This window comes from Anomalospiza imberbis, chromosome 1 (assembly GCF_031753505.1).
Source record: "Anomalospiza imberbis isolate Cuckoo-Finch-1a 21T00152 chromosome 1, ASM3175350v1, whole genome shotgun sequence".
Taxonomy (NCBI): Eukaryota; Metazoa; Chordata; class Aves; order Passeriformes; family Viduidae; genus Anomalospiza; species Anomalospiza imberbis.
This window is the reverse complement of record NC_089681.1, coordinates 4,164,114-4,179,217: the sequence shown is the minus strand read 5'-3', so window position 1 is coordinate 4,179,217 and position 15,104 is coordinate 4,164,114. Positions and strand designations below refer to the sequence as shown.

At 44.7% G+C, this 15,104-nt stretch overlaps 1 protein-coding gene and 1 long non-coding RNA gene across 5 annotated transcripts in view; one reads left to right on the top strand and one right to left on the bottom strand.

The window, feature by feature from the left end:
* SLC45A4 (solute carrier family 45 member 4) overlaps positions 1-15,104 on the bottom strand; it is an 84,773-nt gene that overhangs the window by 56,031 nt on the left and 13,638 nt on the right. The window contains exon 1 of one of the 4 annotated variants that reach the window (XM_068179858.1): positions 6,300-6,435. The exons of the other annotated variants lie outside the window; for them this stretch is intronic. The gene's annotated coding sequence lies outside the window, so the exon portion shown is untranslated. Of the gene's footprint in view, positions 1-6,299; positions 6,436-15,104 lie in introns of those variants that run through there. 4 annotated transcript variants of the gene reach the window in all.
* On the top strand, positions 6,459-10,474 carry LOC137468313 (uncharacterized). The gene is made up of 2 exons (XR_010995871.1): positions 6,459-6,559; positions 7,464-10,474. It is a non-coding gene; the product is annotated as an uncharacterized lncRNA (long non-coding RNA).

Here is a 15,104-nt window from a genome sequence, read left to right as displayed (position 1 = left end):
CAATCAGCGTACCTGTGCACTGAGAAGTGGAAGCCTTTTCCCTCTACACCAAAGTTAGAAGCAGAACAAGAGCCAAGAAAAAGAACAAACCTACATCACAAGCTGATTCCCCCAGATACGAATCAGACAGCAAACGGGATGTGCACTAGAAGTGCTGGTGTTAAAGCAAGCTGTGCATTTGTTTTGGGTTATTTTTTGAACTCTTGGGAGTTAGCTGGCCAGCCACACTACTCTAAGGAGCAATAGTTCAGACTGTCAAATCACTCCTCTGGGAGTACCCGGAGCCAGACTGCTCAGGCCAGTGTACTTGCTCAGATATTCCCCTCATAAAATGGGAGGAGTATTTTTTACCTTGCCTTCATCCCCCCCTGCCCCCCCCTCCCAAAAAAAAAAAAAAAAAAACCTAACAAAAAAATCAACCCCCTGAAGTTACCTGGAAGCACAGATCCAGCATCAAGACTACTTAAGAGTTGACTCCTGTTTCTGTTATTTGTACTTCCATGTGATTGATAAGAAAGCTGTAGGTTAAATAGCGCTCATTTAAATGTATTCTAAAAGACCATCCTGTGTGTAAGTGATGATAGGAAATTAAGTGCACAGAAATCTGACTGCTCTGCAGTCATTGCTTGCTGGGTTAAGCCACTGGTTTCTGGATGGGGTCCAGAAAGATTGATCATATATTCAAGGGCAGAATGCAGAAGATAAGAGTGACATGCAGTTGTGCTTTTGTAAAAGAACACTGGGTTCGGCCCCCAGTTAGATCATTTATTTATCTGGCACTGAAGGGTGATAATGGCTTGTTTTCAAGTCTCCAAAATAAATGAACTACACTGCATGCAGAAGTAGTCCAGGCCAGCCAGCAGAGGATAGAAAATATGCAGGGTCAGCATAACACTGGTTTCAATTTCAGTTACAAAAACATTAGAGCTCTCATTTAAAACAAGATGAGGAAACTAGGTCCTCTCTCCACTCTGCTGAGAGAACCAACCTTCTCTCCCCAGAATACTGACAAAATCCACTTGAAACAGAGTTCAGCAAAACAATTCAGGGTAACACCTTCCTGCTGCCACTTACACACTAGAATCTTCTTAAAATATCTTTGGCTTACTCTTAGGACTAAGCTTTATCTCCTACCCTTTTGTACCTTGCTACATGAGCAGCAGCTATTGACTGACAATTTCAGTCGTGCAAGGAAAGTATGTCTCAGTCCCCTACCAGAACACCTCAGGCCACCAGATTAGTCAGTCTTCATATAACACTGCAAAAGAGATTGAGTCAAGCCTGAAGTGTCAGGCCAGCCAGGCCTCCTAGAGCTAAAGTTTAACAGTCTTTATCCTCCATAAATGGGAATCCTAGAAATCAAGTCTTCCCCATCTTTAATTGGGTCTTCAGTTTTGGTAGTGGTCCACATTATAGAGACCAACTTCTCATCATCTGTAGATTGAGATTCATGTTTTGAGCAGAATACATGCCAGCAAGAGCCAAACCAAGGTCAGGAGCAGCTCTTCAGCCAAACCAAATCATTACCCAACAAAAGCCTTGTGTCCTGATGCTTGCCAGAGGCACTTGCCAAGAGCAAGTTTGATGAGGAAACCTGGCTGCTTGTCCTGAGTTGTTACAAAGCCGTATGCCAGCTGCAGTCTAAATGACTGCACAGCACTTGTTGGAAGTACCAGCAAGAAGGGGCTTTAGTTAATAGCCACCATGTGCCAGTTAGGTCACAGCACAAACCACTCCATGGCTCAGACACTGCACTGCTCTGAACCCATCACTGAGATGCCCAAAGCCCAGCTTTTAACTCAAGGCAAATTCAGTCTTGGGCAACTCTATTGGAGGTCTAGATTTAATAGCAGGAAATCAGCTCTTTTGCTTGCAGAGTACCTTGTGTCACGTGGAGGAATATTATGCTTCTTTACCACACTAAAGAGTAATCAGTTTATTTAGAAAAGCAGTAATTACTCAGTGCTTGGATACAGAGGCCCTCACAGTCCCAGATGCAGGATATAATATCTGTTTACCAGTGGAAGCTTTGGGTAGTTTCTCTGGGCAGGGCTGTGACCCAACTGCAAGATGTGTGGGTAACTGATAAGCTGCTGACCGTAAAAGTCACCTGACAGCAGCAGCTCACTGAAAGTACGCAGTCCCTAGTTCACAGCACTCCACAGCTTAACCATGTCTGCTTCCATGCTTGGTTTCTGGGCTGCCCAGGATCTCCTGTCTGAAAGGTGACTCTCAGGTTGAAATATCAGCTGTCAAGCTACACATGTATCACTCATCCTGACAGCATTCTGCTTCAACTATGACAACTGGATTGTTTTCTGGTTTTGCATGCAGCCTTAAACATACAACAGCTAGAAAGTTTATTGGACTTGATACAGCCATTACTGGGCAGGTGTAATGCTCTGCACAGGAAAAGTTTTGTTTCACTCATGTCAGTTTAGCACTGGTATATTAAGCTAAGCAATGCCCTCTGCACTCTGTAATCCCCAAGTCAATGGCTATTGCAGAATCAAAGTGTTCAGAAAGGCTGACACTAAGCTGAAGGACCATGAGCTCAAACAGAATAGCTTTCAGATCAGTTAACCCATCTCTAAGGGAAACAACTGCACACAAGGCTGTTCTGTTGGAGTTTAGGTGAATCTTATGCCTATAGTTGGAATAGGTCACAGCCTGGGATCTTGCAAGTGTTACAGATATAAAGGTCATGGGAGTGACCCTTGCAAAACTAAAACACAGCACAAACAGTTCTTCATGTTACTCATTATTCTCCAAGCTGCTAAAACTTCCTCCTCCATCACAACAGCCTTGTCAGTTCCACCGGGCTCTCCTGGCAGATCAGCTGGAAAGCTCCATTAGCTTTGCCTCTGTTCAGCATGCTTTTACACTATTAAAAGTAGCCTATAGCATTGCAGTCAGTTTGAAGGGCAAGTGAAGGTTGTTTTTATGTCAAACATGACACCAGCACACATACACTGTTGCTCAACAGATACTGCTTGATTATTTTATGAAATTATTTTAGGATGGCTTATGTTGTAAGAGGGGCAGAAGAGTTACAGACCACAGGTTAAGCTCAAAAGCAACTGCCAGCTCGAGCTTCTTGTGATAGGCAGTGTGAAGGATTTCACTGGTTTTGCCCAACATGCAAGTAGCACTGCCTACATTCTGCTAGTGGAACTGGCTTTCTACTCTAGGAATTGATGCTGGAAGTCATAAGGTGCTCAAATAAGTGGTGCATCACAAGCAGAGTTTACAGACTAAGCTAGACAAGATCAAATGCGCTTGTGTAAAGGAACTGTTTATAGCTTAAATCAGTGTCTGCTGCAAGTCCTGAAGTGTTACATGCAGCTGTGTTCACAACTACAGGCACTACCTGGCAGGTCATTCCAGCCATCATCTTCTCACCCAGGAATTCATGACCCCCTAAAGCTTCATCTTTTCTAAGCTGCTCAGTTGGCAACATATTTTGACTGCAAGAAAGTTTTTCAAACGTTAGAGGCAGGTTCACTGGTGAATTACTCTGCAGGTACCATCCAATGTTCATATTCTCCTTGCTTTTATAAATGATCCATTTAAGTTTATACAGGGATAGAGGCAGAGTCCATGCATTCCTGCCTCAGCATACAAGCAGAGCAACATTATATTACCAAGTCTTAACTTTCCAGCTGCCAGAGAATCCAGGACTGGAGTGAGTTTAGAGGTATTTAACCTGGGGAGTCACAGCCCTGTGAGACAGGTCCAGCTTCAGCCTGCTCTCTCAGAGCCTGGATTTCCACCTGGAGTAATCAAGGCACTTACTTCAGAAAGCTCCTCAAACAGGCTCAACACTTGCTTCAGTGTGAAAACTTAAGGTCACATGCACTTAGACATACAAGCATGTGCATTGTTTCAGTCAGAGTTACACCACGCTTCACTGGAAGCCACGAAAATATTCCACTTGTGCTGCCCCACTGAAAAGGCACATGAACAAAGTTGTACTTCTTGAGTTTTGTTGTAACAAAAGACAGTACTAGCAGCAGGTTCACCAGCTGTCAGCCAGTGTTCCTGCCACCTTCTCAAGATTAACTAAGGACACCTCCAGCAGAAAACAACCTCTCTTGGCAGTGCAAGGCAGCACAATACAACTGTATTTAAAACAGACTGATTTTTTTTAAGCACATTTCAGCTTGGAGGGAGAGGATTGCCCTTGATTGCAGGCAGTCCCCACAGCATCCAAGCAAGATCACGTCAGCAGATACTGCTCATTCCTTTCTCAGCAACAGACTCCCAGAGAGCAGCAGGCTCTCCTGCAGGAGTTAACCCATAGTTACAAAGGAGGGTTTATCTGTAGAACCACACATTTTCCTTTTGCTGAAGATGCCTCAGTCATACATAATTGAACACAGGAACAGCTATCATTTACTTGCTCAGAGAGGCACAAGCCAACCCATGTAAACCGGCCTCTGACACTACAAATAGCTAACTAAAATAGAAGTTATTCCACTGATCCCACCCATTACATCATGGAAATCGTTATTTTGTCATGAAAACTCCCTCAAGCATCCAATTTAATCTCATTAATAGAGGAATGAAGCTCTCACTTCCAAGACAGCAGTTACCACTACCTTTGACATAAACAGGAACTCACAGATGTTTTTGGATGCATCAGAGACTATTGGATGCATGTTTAGGAGTTTAAGGTAGCGTCAGCTTTTCAAACTTAGAGTAAAAAGCATTTCTGTAAGCATTTATAGCCAAAGTGTCAAGTAAATAGTTTAATCTCTTGTCTGAAACCTCTTCCCTTATTTAGGAAGGGAAAAATTAGGCATGTTGAACATTTCATCCATCCAGTATAATCACTAAACAAACCAAGCGAGGAAGACCTTATCTTTCACAGTACTGGTAGGAGGGAAGAAGTCACACAAGCCACAGCAATGCAATCACATCAGGAATCCCCCTCTGCTAGATATTTACCAAAAAGCCTGACTTGGGGAGGGAAGCAGAAAGTATTCACCAGCTCGCTCTTTGAGCTCAAGCACCTGCTCAAGCCATATTTCATTAAATATTTTAGTAGCACTGTCTGATCACAGCAGTGGAACATGACGCAGCTCACACTGGAGCAGTTTTTGCAGAGCAGAGAGGATACATGCTGGAACAGTGCAATTCCTTCCCACGGATCCTCATAATGATGCAGTTATTTGTCTGTGCTCTGTATCTAGTGCTGCCTCTCCTTGTAGATCCAATTCTTGTAACATTTCTTTTCCTGAAGGAGAAAACATCTCTCCTCTCTAACATTCAATATATTTCCTATCCTTTCCCATTTTTAAGTCCCTGAATTAGCCAGGCTCCAGCAACATTGATTCACTCACCACACCCAATGCCAAGTCAGAGCCTCGGCAAAATCTTTTCCTCCCCTCTTTTTTCCCCTCTATACCTGGAGAATACTGAAGGCAAAGCACTTAAACAGAAGACTGCCCCAGGGAGAGAGTATTTTTCAAGGTCAAGCAGAGTTTCTGCACCTGCTAAAGGTGCAAAATTAACGCATGTTAAGAGTTGGAGATCACTGATAACATGATCTTAAGGAAAACTGCTGCATTCATGGAGGTTTAAGAGCAAAGTTGGAAGTAACTTCTTCCCCCAGTACCCTCCCACCAGCATATCAGGCAAGGAGAGACTCAATTGTTTTGTGATAAAGCTTTGAGATCAGGTGACAGATTAAGTGTGGAATTATTCAAATGGCAGACTACTAAAGTTCAATAGTCTGAAAAGGTACACTAATTTCCATCTTTGGTCCCTTTGTCAAGTCCTCTTCCAGTGCAGTCTCCACCCAACACAGTCCTAAAGGGGCACTTAATGAATTCTGATGAGAATGAGATGGCTATCTCAAACACCCCAAACAACTCGAACATCACCTTACTCATTCCTCATCCCTTCCTACCCTCTGTAGCCCAACATCTAAGTGACCCAATTTCTCACCACAGCATATGCCATTTCCAATTTCCACCTCTGCAGACTAACATGTCCCTCACCCCCAAGATCCTCATTGCCTTCCCATCTTCACTTCATATATCCACACCCAAAAGCTCCTCAACCCTCTCACCTTTCCAGTCCCATAACTTCTTCACCCAAAAGGCTTCTCAGCCCCTAACTCCAAACCTTTCTCATCTCCACCAGCCCCACACGACCTTCTCACCCCAAGCCCTTCCAACCTTTACCAGCCCCTCATCCCCGTCACCCCACAGCGTCTCAGCCGCCCCTCGCCTCCACACGCCGTCCTCACTGCAGACACCCCTCACAGCCCCAGCTCCCGCCGCCCCCCTTACCTGCCCCCGGGTCTCCCCCAGCACCCGGGACCTGCTCCGTGCGGCGGAGGGGGGAGGCGGCGGCGCCGGGGGGGAAGGGCGGGGGATGAGGGAGGGAAGGGACGAGGTCACTGACGGCGACGCGAGCGCGGCGGCACCGGGCAGCGGCGGCCGCTTTATACCGGGTCCTCGAGAACCGGCACCCGCTTCCGCTTCCGCTTCCGCCCCCTCCCGCCCCCGGGGTCATGAATATGCAGCGAGAGGGGCGTGGCCTCCCGGGGGTACGTGAGGTGTGGGTTGTGAATATGCATTAAGAGGCGGGGCGTCCTCGGGCCGTGGGCGTGTTTGTGAATATGCAATGAGGGGCGTGGCCTCAGGGAAGGTGGGGGACGGGCGGGGGGCGTTCCTGGGTGACGGCGGGCGGGCTACGGGGGCGCCCAGGCGTCCGCTGCAGGGGTGCCCACGTGAGGGGAGCTGAGGCCCGCGATGGCGGGACCGGTGTTGGGAAGCGACAGCGTCACAGAGTGATACAATATTCACGAGTCGATTCCAACTCCTGGCTCTGCACAGGACAGCCCCAACAATCCCCAACAATCCAAACAAACTCACGTGCCTGCAAGAGCTGTCCAAACACACCCTGAGCCTTGCTACGCTTGGTGCTGTGACCACTTGTCTGGGAAACTCTTCCAGTGCCCAGCTACCCTCTGGGTGAAGATTCTTTTTGAAATATCCATCCTAAACCTCCCGGACAGGACATCAGGCCATTCCCTCGTGTCGTGTCACTGGTCACCACAGAGAAGAGATCAGTGTCTGCCCCTCCTCTTCCCCCCTGCAATGAGGTGTCCTCTCAGTCTCCTCCAGGGTGAACAGATCAAGTGTTCTCAGCCATTCCCGTATTCCTTGTCTCCTCAAGGCCCTTCACCATCTTCATTACCCTCTTTTGGTTGTTCTCTAACAGCTTTCCATCTTATGTTGTGGTACCCAAAACTGCACACAATATTCAAGGTGAGGCCACCTCAGAGCAGAGCGCAGCAGAACAATCCCCTCCCTTGCCCAGCTGGTGATGTTGTTCCCAATGGCCCCAGGACAGAGTTGGTCCTCCTGGGTGCCAGGACACGGCTGACTCATATTCATCTTGCCATCAACCAGGACCCTCAGATCCCTTTCTGAAATGCTTCTTTCCAGCATCTCATTCCCCAGTTTGTGTAGCAGGAGTTTTTCCCTCTGCCTGCGGATGAAGGATGAGCCTGTTGGCGCCGCTCCTGGGTTGAAGGGGGGCTCTTGGTCGGAAAGGAAGCATGAGTGGCAACCTGAGGGCAGATGGAGGCTCTACCTGCACTGCCCCAGCCAAGGTAGTGGGCATTTGCACAGAAACAGAGTGCAGACCCCCTTGCTCCTCTCAGGCAAAGTTGTGCCAAGTACAGCTGCAAACCAACAACTTGGAAAGTGCAGGAGTGGGTGTTGTTCTCTGCCTGAGATACTGCAAACATGCTGTCCCCAAGTTGCTGAAATTGTCCTTTTTCATCAAGGAGAATAATACCTTTTCCTCATGTCTGGCTGCAGTCAAAGTCTCATCCTGCCTCCCCACCTTCCCCTGCTGCTCTGCCCACCAGAGGCCATGAGCTGCCTCTCCTCATTTGCAGCCCAACCCTGTGACAGGGTATGTGCCAGGCCACCATGGAGAGGGTGACATGTGGCATTTATTATGTATTTATCACATCTGCAGAACACAACCCTCAACACACAGTGCCCAGTGACTCTGAGGACATTAAAACGCTTCATTCCCTGTGGCACCCGTAGCCCTGCCAAATTGGAAGAGCCCTCTGCAAACTTGCCATAAAAGACTGTGTTTTTTTAGTGCTGGCGTGTGTTTTTTTATTCCCAATTAAGGTCTCCTAGCTTTAATTGTGCTGACTGCATTGTGCAGGCTAGCATGATATTTAATTTTCATTACTTACATAAACTGGGGATACATAGAGCAGCCTGCAAGTGGCATGTAAAAATGCACGTTACATTGCGCAAGTGTAATTGTATTCTGTTTCTTGACACACCATTAAGTATATATTCCAAAACAATTTTTTTAATGGTGAACTTCTTTTTCTACAACTCATGAATAAATAAACCGCAAAGCATACCAGACTTCAGAAGAGGAAAACCACAGAAGGCAAAATGGGAGAACTGTACACATCTATTAAAAAGCAAGATGAATCTTGAGTCTAACAGAGAGACTCTATTACAAGTCCTTAAGGGAAAAAAAAAAAAAGTGAGCAATATTTTGTTCTATAATGCTGTTATCAATATGCTTTTGGTTTTAGGCTAATTCAGACCAAGGGCTGAAAAGCATGCATGACCAATCATGCACAACTCACTAAATTAAACATCCTCTGGCGAGGATGTCCTAAGTCCATTCAAAGAGTGATGGTTTTTAAGACATATTACTGATGCTTATAAACACAAAAAGTGGCAAAATAATTGTCTTAAGTAGCCAAATGATGAAGATAAAGGATACACACCCATAACAGCCCAGTGTAACACCTACTCTTGACAGCAAAACAACATCCATTGTATCAAAACCGTGATACACACGAACAAAACAATAAAGTTTCTTCCGCAGAAGAAACAAAATATACCTATACTTATAGAAATGTCTAATGGTTCTATGGTAAGAAAAAAATATTTGAATGACTTTAGTGGAAATTCTGAGACCCTAATACACCCAAAAACACCAAGAAAGGATCTCAAGATATCATTACAGCTTCTAAGATGTGCTTCTTGTTACCTATGGATTTGTGGCAGCCCCAGCTACCTCATGGTTTGACACCTCATTTTAAAATAACTGAAAAAAATTAAAAGTACTTATTTTTCAGTCCTTTTTGTTGCCTGCTGTTGCAGTGAAGTGTGATCCTTACCTCAGCCTGACATTTTAGACCCGTTCTGGCAATGTCCAGACTTGTCCAGACATGTCCAGATATTTCTCCACTGTATTTCCTCGTGTTATTTTCACTCAGAAGTTGTTAATTCTCAGCTTTTAGCTGAGCCTAAAGTCAGAAAGGGAAATTTTCCATAAACCAAACATTTTAGCTTAAAAAAAGTGATTTTTCATACTGAGTGAGGGGGTAGAAAAAGATCCAAGGAAACAGACCCACCTTCTCCCTCTGAGGTTCTTACTCAACTCCAAATATTTAACCCATAATAAATAAACGCACTCTCATGTCTTGGCAGGGGAGAAATGAGTGTCAGTCAGGAGCCTGATGTGCTGTCCAGACGTGTGCTGCGTTTGCTCGGGAGAGGCACTGCGAGAAAAGCCCCTGGACTGAGGCTGAGAGCAGGATTGAGACAACCCCTGAGCACTCCCCTCAGCAGGGTGGCAAATCCTGTTCTTTGGAGAGCCCCTAGGCAAAGTGTAGGGACTTGAGGCACTTCGGGGAGAGCTTTTTTTAAAGAAAGCATCCAGAAGTCACCTTAAAATCTCTCTCTGGCTCTTGGCATGCATGTATCCACTTCGTTGAGTAACGTAGTTGAACCCCCCCAAGGTACTGATCCCTTGCTTACCCTCGCTTCCCCTGGTTTCTTTGACATGGAGTACGCGAAGACTTCAGAAGACAAATAACCTACAGGACCTCAAACCACTGGAGAGCAGCATCCTGCTCCAAACACCTTGCCTTTTGTCTTGGCACAGATGCAGGCGCAAGGGGTCTTCCCTATTTAACGAGATGTTAATCAGCCAGACGGCAGGCTCATCAACAAGCTGCCCTGAGTGCTCTGTACTCCATTTCACAGGTACTTGGCTTACCAAATTGTTATGAAAACTCACCATCCAGCCAAGCCAAACAAACACCAACCCCAATATTATTTTACACGCGTGTCAAAAGAAATAACTTGCCGCAGGCCAAGCAGGCGAAGGAATTTTACGAGGCTGCGGCTGATCCTCCCTTCTCCCCTCCCTTAGACAGTTAAAGAAATGTTTGTATGATGAAAGGGGTAAGGGAGCAGAGGACAGCTGGTTAGGAATTAATGAAATGTTTGAGCATTATCATGCGATAATGGATTTAGCTGACTGTTCGCCAGTGTTCAGATCTAGTGTGAATTGCTTTATATGAAACAAGGGGATTCCTAGATTATACAAACCTCCTGAGAACGCTGCTGCTCCTAAATCCTTTCAAAGCTGCGATTAAAAAAAAAAAAAAAAAAAAAAAGTCATTCTCCCTCGGGATGGACAGAAGTCCTTGGGATTGTTTTGACTTACTTTCGGACTTAATGATGTTTGACACAGCCAGCTCTCTGAGGTGTCTCTGATTGGGAGTGGCCGTGGGTTTGGGAAGCCTGAGGCTATGCTTGAAGCAAATATGAGCACCCAGAAACGCAGGTGAGGTCTCCCAGCCAGGACATTTATAAACAGGACATGAAAAATGAGTCTCAACTTTTAGACATTTGGCCTGTAACTCAGCCCCAGGGTATCTCTCACAAAGAGTGATATATCTGATGGGAGACCCAGGCTCTGGACTTGAAACTGCTGTTTATCCTTCTTGCCACCCTCCCCCAACACATGTTGTCATTGCAATGGAACTTTAATGGCTGTGCAAAATGGCCCATGTCCCTTGATGCTTATTTTTTTTCCCTAAAAGCATTGGGATGCTTCTGTTTTTTATAGATGTGAACTTGTGGCTAGTCAACCAAAGATATTTTGTCTGAACACAGACAAGTCTCAAGAAGGTTTTAGGAAGAGCAGAATGTGTGAATCTGTGACTGGCACCCAGACAGGCAGATTTTCAGGTCCATTCAGGTTGCCCATGTTAGCCAAAATTGGCTTTTAATCCTGAGAGCCAAAGGGCTTCCGACAGAACTCACAGGTATAGAGTGTGACTCAGATTTTGCCCTGTCACAGCCCAAAGTTCACCCATCTGGACCCAGCTGGTTCATGCCACCCCAGAGCAATGTCAACAGTCCTGAGCAAACAGGGTGGTGGAGGTGTAGGTTCCCTTTGCCCTCATCCTGCACTGAAACCTGGGATCCCCCTGTGCTGGGCATTGGTGAGGTCACACTTCAAATCCTTTGTTCAGTTTTGGACCCCTAACAACAAGTACATTGAGGTGCTGGAGTGTGTCTAAAGAAGGACAGTGATGCTAGGGAAGGGTTTGGATGATGAGTGGCTGAGGGTACAGGGGGTGTTCAGCCTGGAGAAAAGGAGACTGAGAGGTGACCTTATCATTGTCTACATGAGAGGTGATAAGAGGTGATCTCTATCACTTTTGGGGAGAGAGTTCAGTGGTGGACTTGGCAGTGCTGGGTTAATGGTTGGATTTTATGTTCCTAAAGGTCTTTTCCAACTGAAATGATTGTATGACTCTAAAAGCAGTAGCTACAACCTCTCTCACATCACCCTCATATGGAAAATAAACAGCTCATGATAGCAGTTGTGTTACAAGGTGCTCATACAGGCTGTCAGATTGGGTTGGCTGCTTCTGCCACTTGTGAGGTCTCATCATGAGTTCATGCCTTGAAGAATGAGAGTTCCCTGACATTATTTTCCTGGTTTGCACATCTGAAACCTGGTATTAATAGCTGCAGAAATTATCCTGCCTCTTGAGTTTATGTGGTCTATAATTATCTTCACAATAAAACTGTGAGGAATTAAGCTTCAGAATAGTTTATAGGTGTCAAGGAGTGACGTGACAGTCCTTCAAGAACTGTGGCTTTCAGTCCTCAAGTGCCAAGAGCAGTTAAGATGCTGCTAGACAGCACTTAAGAACTGCAGGGCTTGTTCAGTTCAGTCACTGCTTCCCTTGTCTTGGAGAGATCAGAACCTCTATTTTTTTTTTTAATTCTGTTTACTTTTCCGAAACTTTTCTGTTTCTCTACACTTGGGCAATGAGCTGAGATTAGTCAGTTTTCCTTCTAAGCTGCTTCTTATGAAATGAAACCATGACTGTGATGTTTATGAGGTTTCCATTGCTGCAGAGGGATATTTGTATTTTGGTTCCTCTATTTTTGTTGAAAAATAGAAATATTTTCATCATACTGGATGTGCAGAGAACCAAAATCCTGAACCAAAGCCTGAAGTGCAGGAGACTGTTTCAAGTCTGAGATGATTTTCAAGTAACTTCATTCACGTTAGCTTTACCCTGAAAGCTGACTGGTAATATTTTCAGTTTACACTGGTGAATGTCTAAAAGAAGACCAGTTAGTCTTCTGCTTGCACAGACTCCTGCTGCCTCCTATAAAACCAAATTTTCTGAAGTTTCACCTCAGAGACCTTGTGGTCTTTCAGTAATTAATGGAAGCTTGTAAAAAAAGATGGGAAGGGACTTTTTATACAGCCAGAAAGTGATAAAACACAGGGGAACAGTTTTAAATAAAAGAGGGGAGAGTTATGATTAGGTATTAAGAAGAAATTCTTTACTGAGAGGGTAGTGAAGCACTGGAATGAGTTACCCAGAGAAGCTGTGGCTGCCCTATCCCTGGAAGTGTTCAAGACCAGGTTGGATGGAGATTGGAGCAACCTGGGATAGTGGAAGGTGTCCCTGCCCATGGCAGGGAGATTGGAATGAGATGGGCTTCAAAGTCCTTTCCAACACAAACCATTCTGTAGTTCTTGGTTACTTAATGCTTTCTCATTATAACACAATGTTTCATGGATTAAATAATAGATGATAGACATTTGGGCTAACCCACAGAGAAAAAAATACCATTTCTTACCTGATCACCACAGAAATGCTTAATTTATAGCTCTAGACATTAAGTGATGACCTCTAGTTAACTGAGCATTTATCCCTGCTCACACTGCCTGCTTGTTTTGCAGTCTTGTGGCTCCAGCTGGATTCAAACTGTGCAGGTGTTACTGGGCACGCTGTTTTGATCACCAGGTGGGACCTGAAGCCTGTGTAGCCTTCTTGGAGGATTCACTTTGCTCTCTGCTCTGCTAAGGCCTGTTACAACCACGTGCTGTGATTTATCTCATCTCTCCCCTTGCTTAATCCGTCACATACTTAATTGGTGTTTGCAATATTTTGGGTCCCAGCATAAACAAATTGTTTAGCCATGTGTCATCAAAACTGCATCTGGACAACAATCAGCATTCTCCATATTTTTGGAAAATCCTAGGAAAGAACTCAGAAGCTACACCTGTGTTGGTGACTTCTGCAGATATGACTCAGTGTAAGCAGAAGCCAATGAGCAGTCGCAAAAATGGACACTGTTGTGCTTACTGTATTCAGAGTGTTTTCACATTTCCATGAAAACATGAGTAACACTCACCTGGGTGATGAAAAAGCGAGTTGGATTGGCACTGGTTGGAAACGGGATGGAAAATTAGTATGTAAAGAACCTAGTGATTAAGATAATGAAAAACAATGTTAAGAGTCTTAGGTGAAGCCAAGTTTTGTAGCCCTCAAGCTTTTAGTTGTGAAATTGTTGGCTCTTGTGTTGTTTCTGAAATAGAAATCTATTTAAATTACTTAAGCAACCCAAGTTTCAAGAATAACCCCGAGCAGGCTCTTTTAGTTGTGACTGAGAAACCAAATTGGGTGAATACTTTTTATTCTAATTGCTTGAATTTCCAAATACAACCAGAGAACCAAACAGCTGCAGACCCTAAAGTGTTTATTATGAAAGTAATTTTAAACTTTGAGGAATAAATGAAATGCCAAAGTTGATTGGAGTGGAAATCCCCTACAAAATACTGGGATTTTTTTAGGATTCTTTTGATCGTTCCCCATGCTGCTCCTAAAAGCTGAGTATAAACTGAAATATTCACAGTTTTTGGAATTAACTTAAAACAGTTGTCCCTCTACCTGGTGTACAGTGTGGATACTTCACACCACTGTTCTTGTGCTCTAGTTTCGCTTTTCAGTTTAAATGATTTCAAAACCACTTACTCCCAAAAGGAGTAATTTTTCCTTTCCTTTTCATCTCCTCATACTCTTTAGAATCATAGAATATCTCAATTTGGAAAGGACCATAAAGGTCATTTTCTCCAACTCCCTGCTCCTTGCAGAACCTAAAACTAACCCATATGACATTGTCCAGGCACTGCTTGAACTCTGTAGGGGCCCTTACAAAGACCCCCACAAATACAGTGCTCTCCTTTGGGAATGTGGGATAGGTAATGCAATTTGCAGACATTTTTATGGGGATAAATACATGGCAATACACTATGGAACCTCAGAACTCTGCCTAAGGAATGGTAAGAGTTTAGTCTTGGGATGAATTAATTCATCTAGTTGATTTGGTAGGAAACCCTAACAAAAAAGAAGTATAATTTTCTGTTGAAGAAACCACACACATTGACTCATGCCACAGTCCCACACCTTGCCTGCCAAGGCTGGCAGGTCATGGTCAGGCCCTTTCACAGAATTCTCACTTCTGACTCCTATAAAAACAGCTTCATTTTCCAGTTTCTCCTCAAGCAATTTCATAATTTTCCCTCAAACACTTACTGGACTTCCGAGGGCTACAACACAACCTGCTGGACGGGGACCTGCAGGTGGCCTGTGTCCATGAACACTGTGCCAACAGCAGAGACCAGGAAGATTTGGATGGAGTTGTGCTTTCCTGCTCTTCTTCCTTAGACAATCCTATCAGTTCAGCAGCTTCTTACCTTATTTATATCAGGAGCCTGGCAACTAAGCTCCTGACTTAATCACCTCAAAGACTCAAGGCTGCTTTGGTAGGGCCAAAAGTTTTGTATTACTGTCAGAATAGGAATAAAGAACTTTTCTCCTTGAATGGGTTCCAGCCCATTTTGGACTGGTGATGTAGTTACACTGGGCAGATGGATGCTCTCCACAGGGATGTGTTAGTCCTCACCTGGGCCAGAGCACAGAAGGA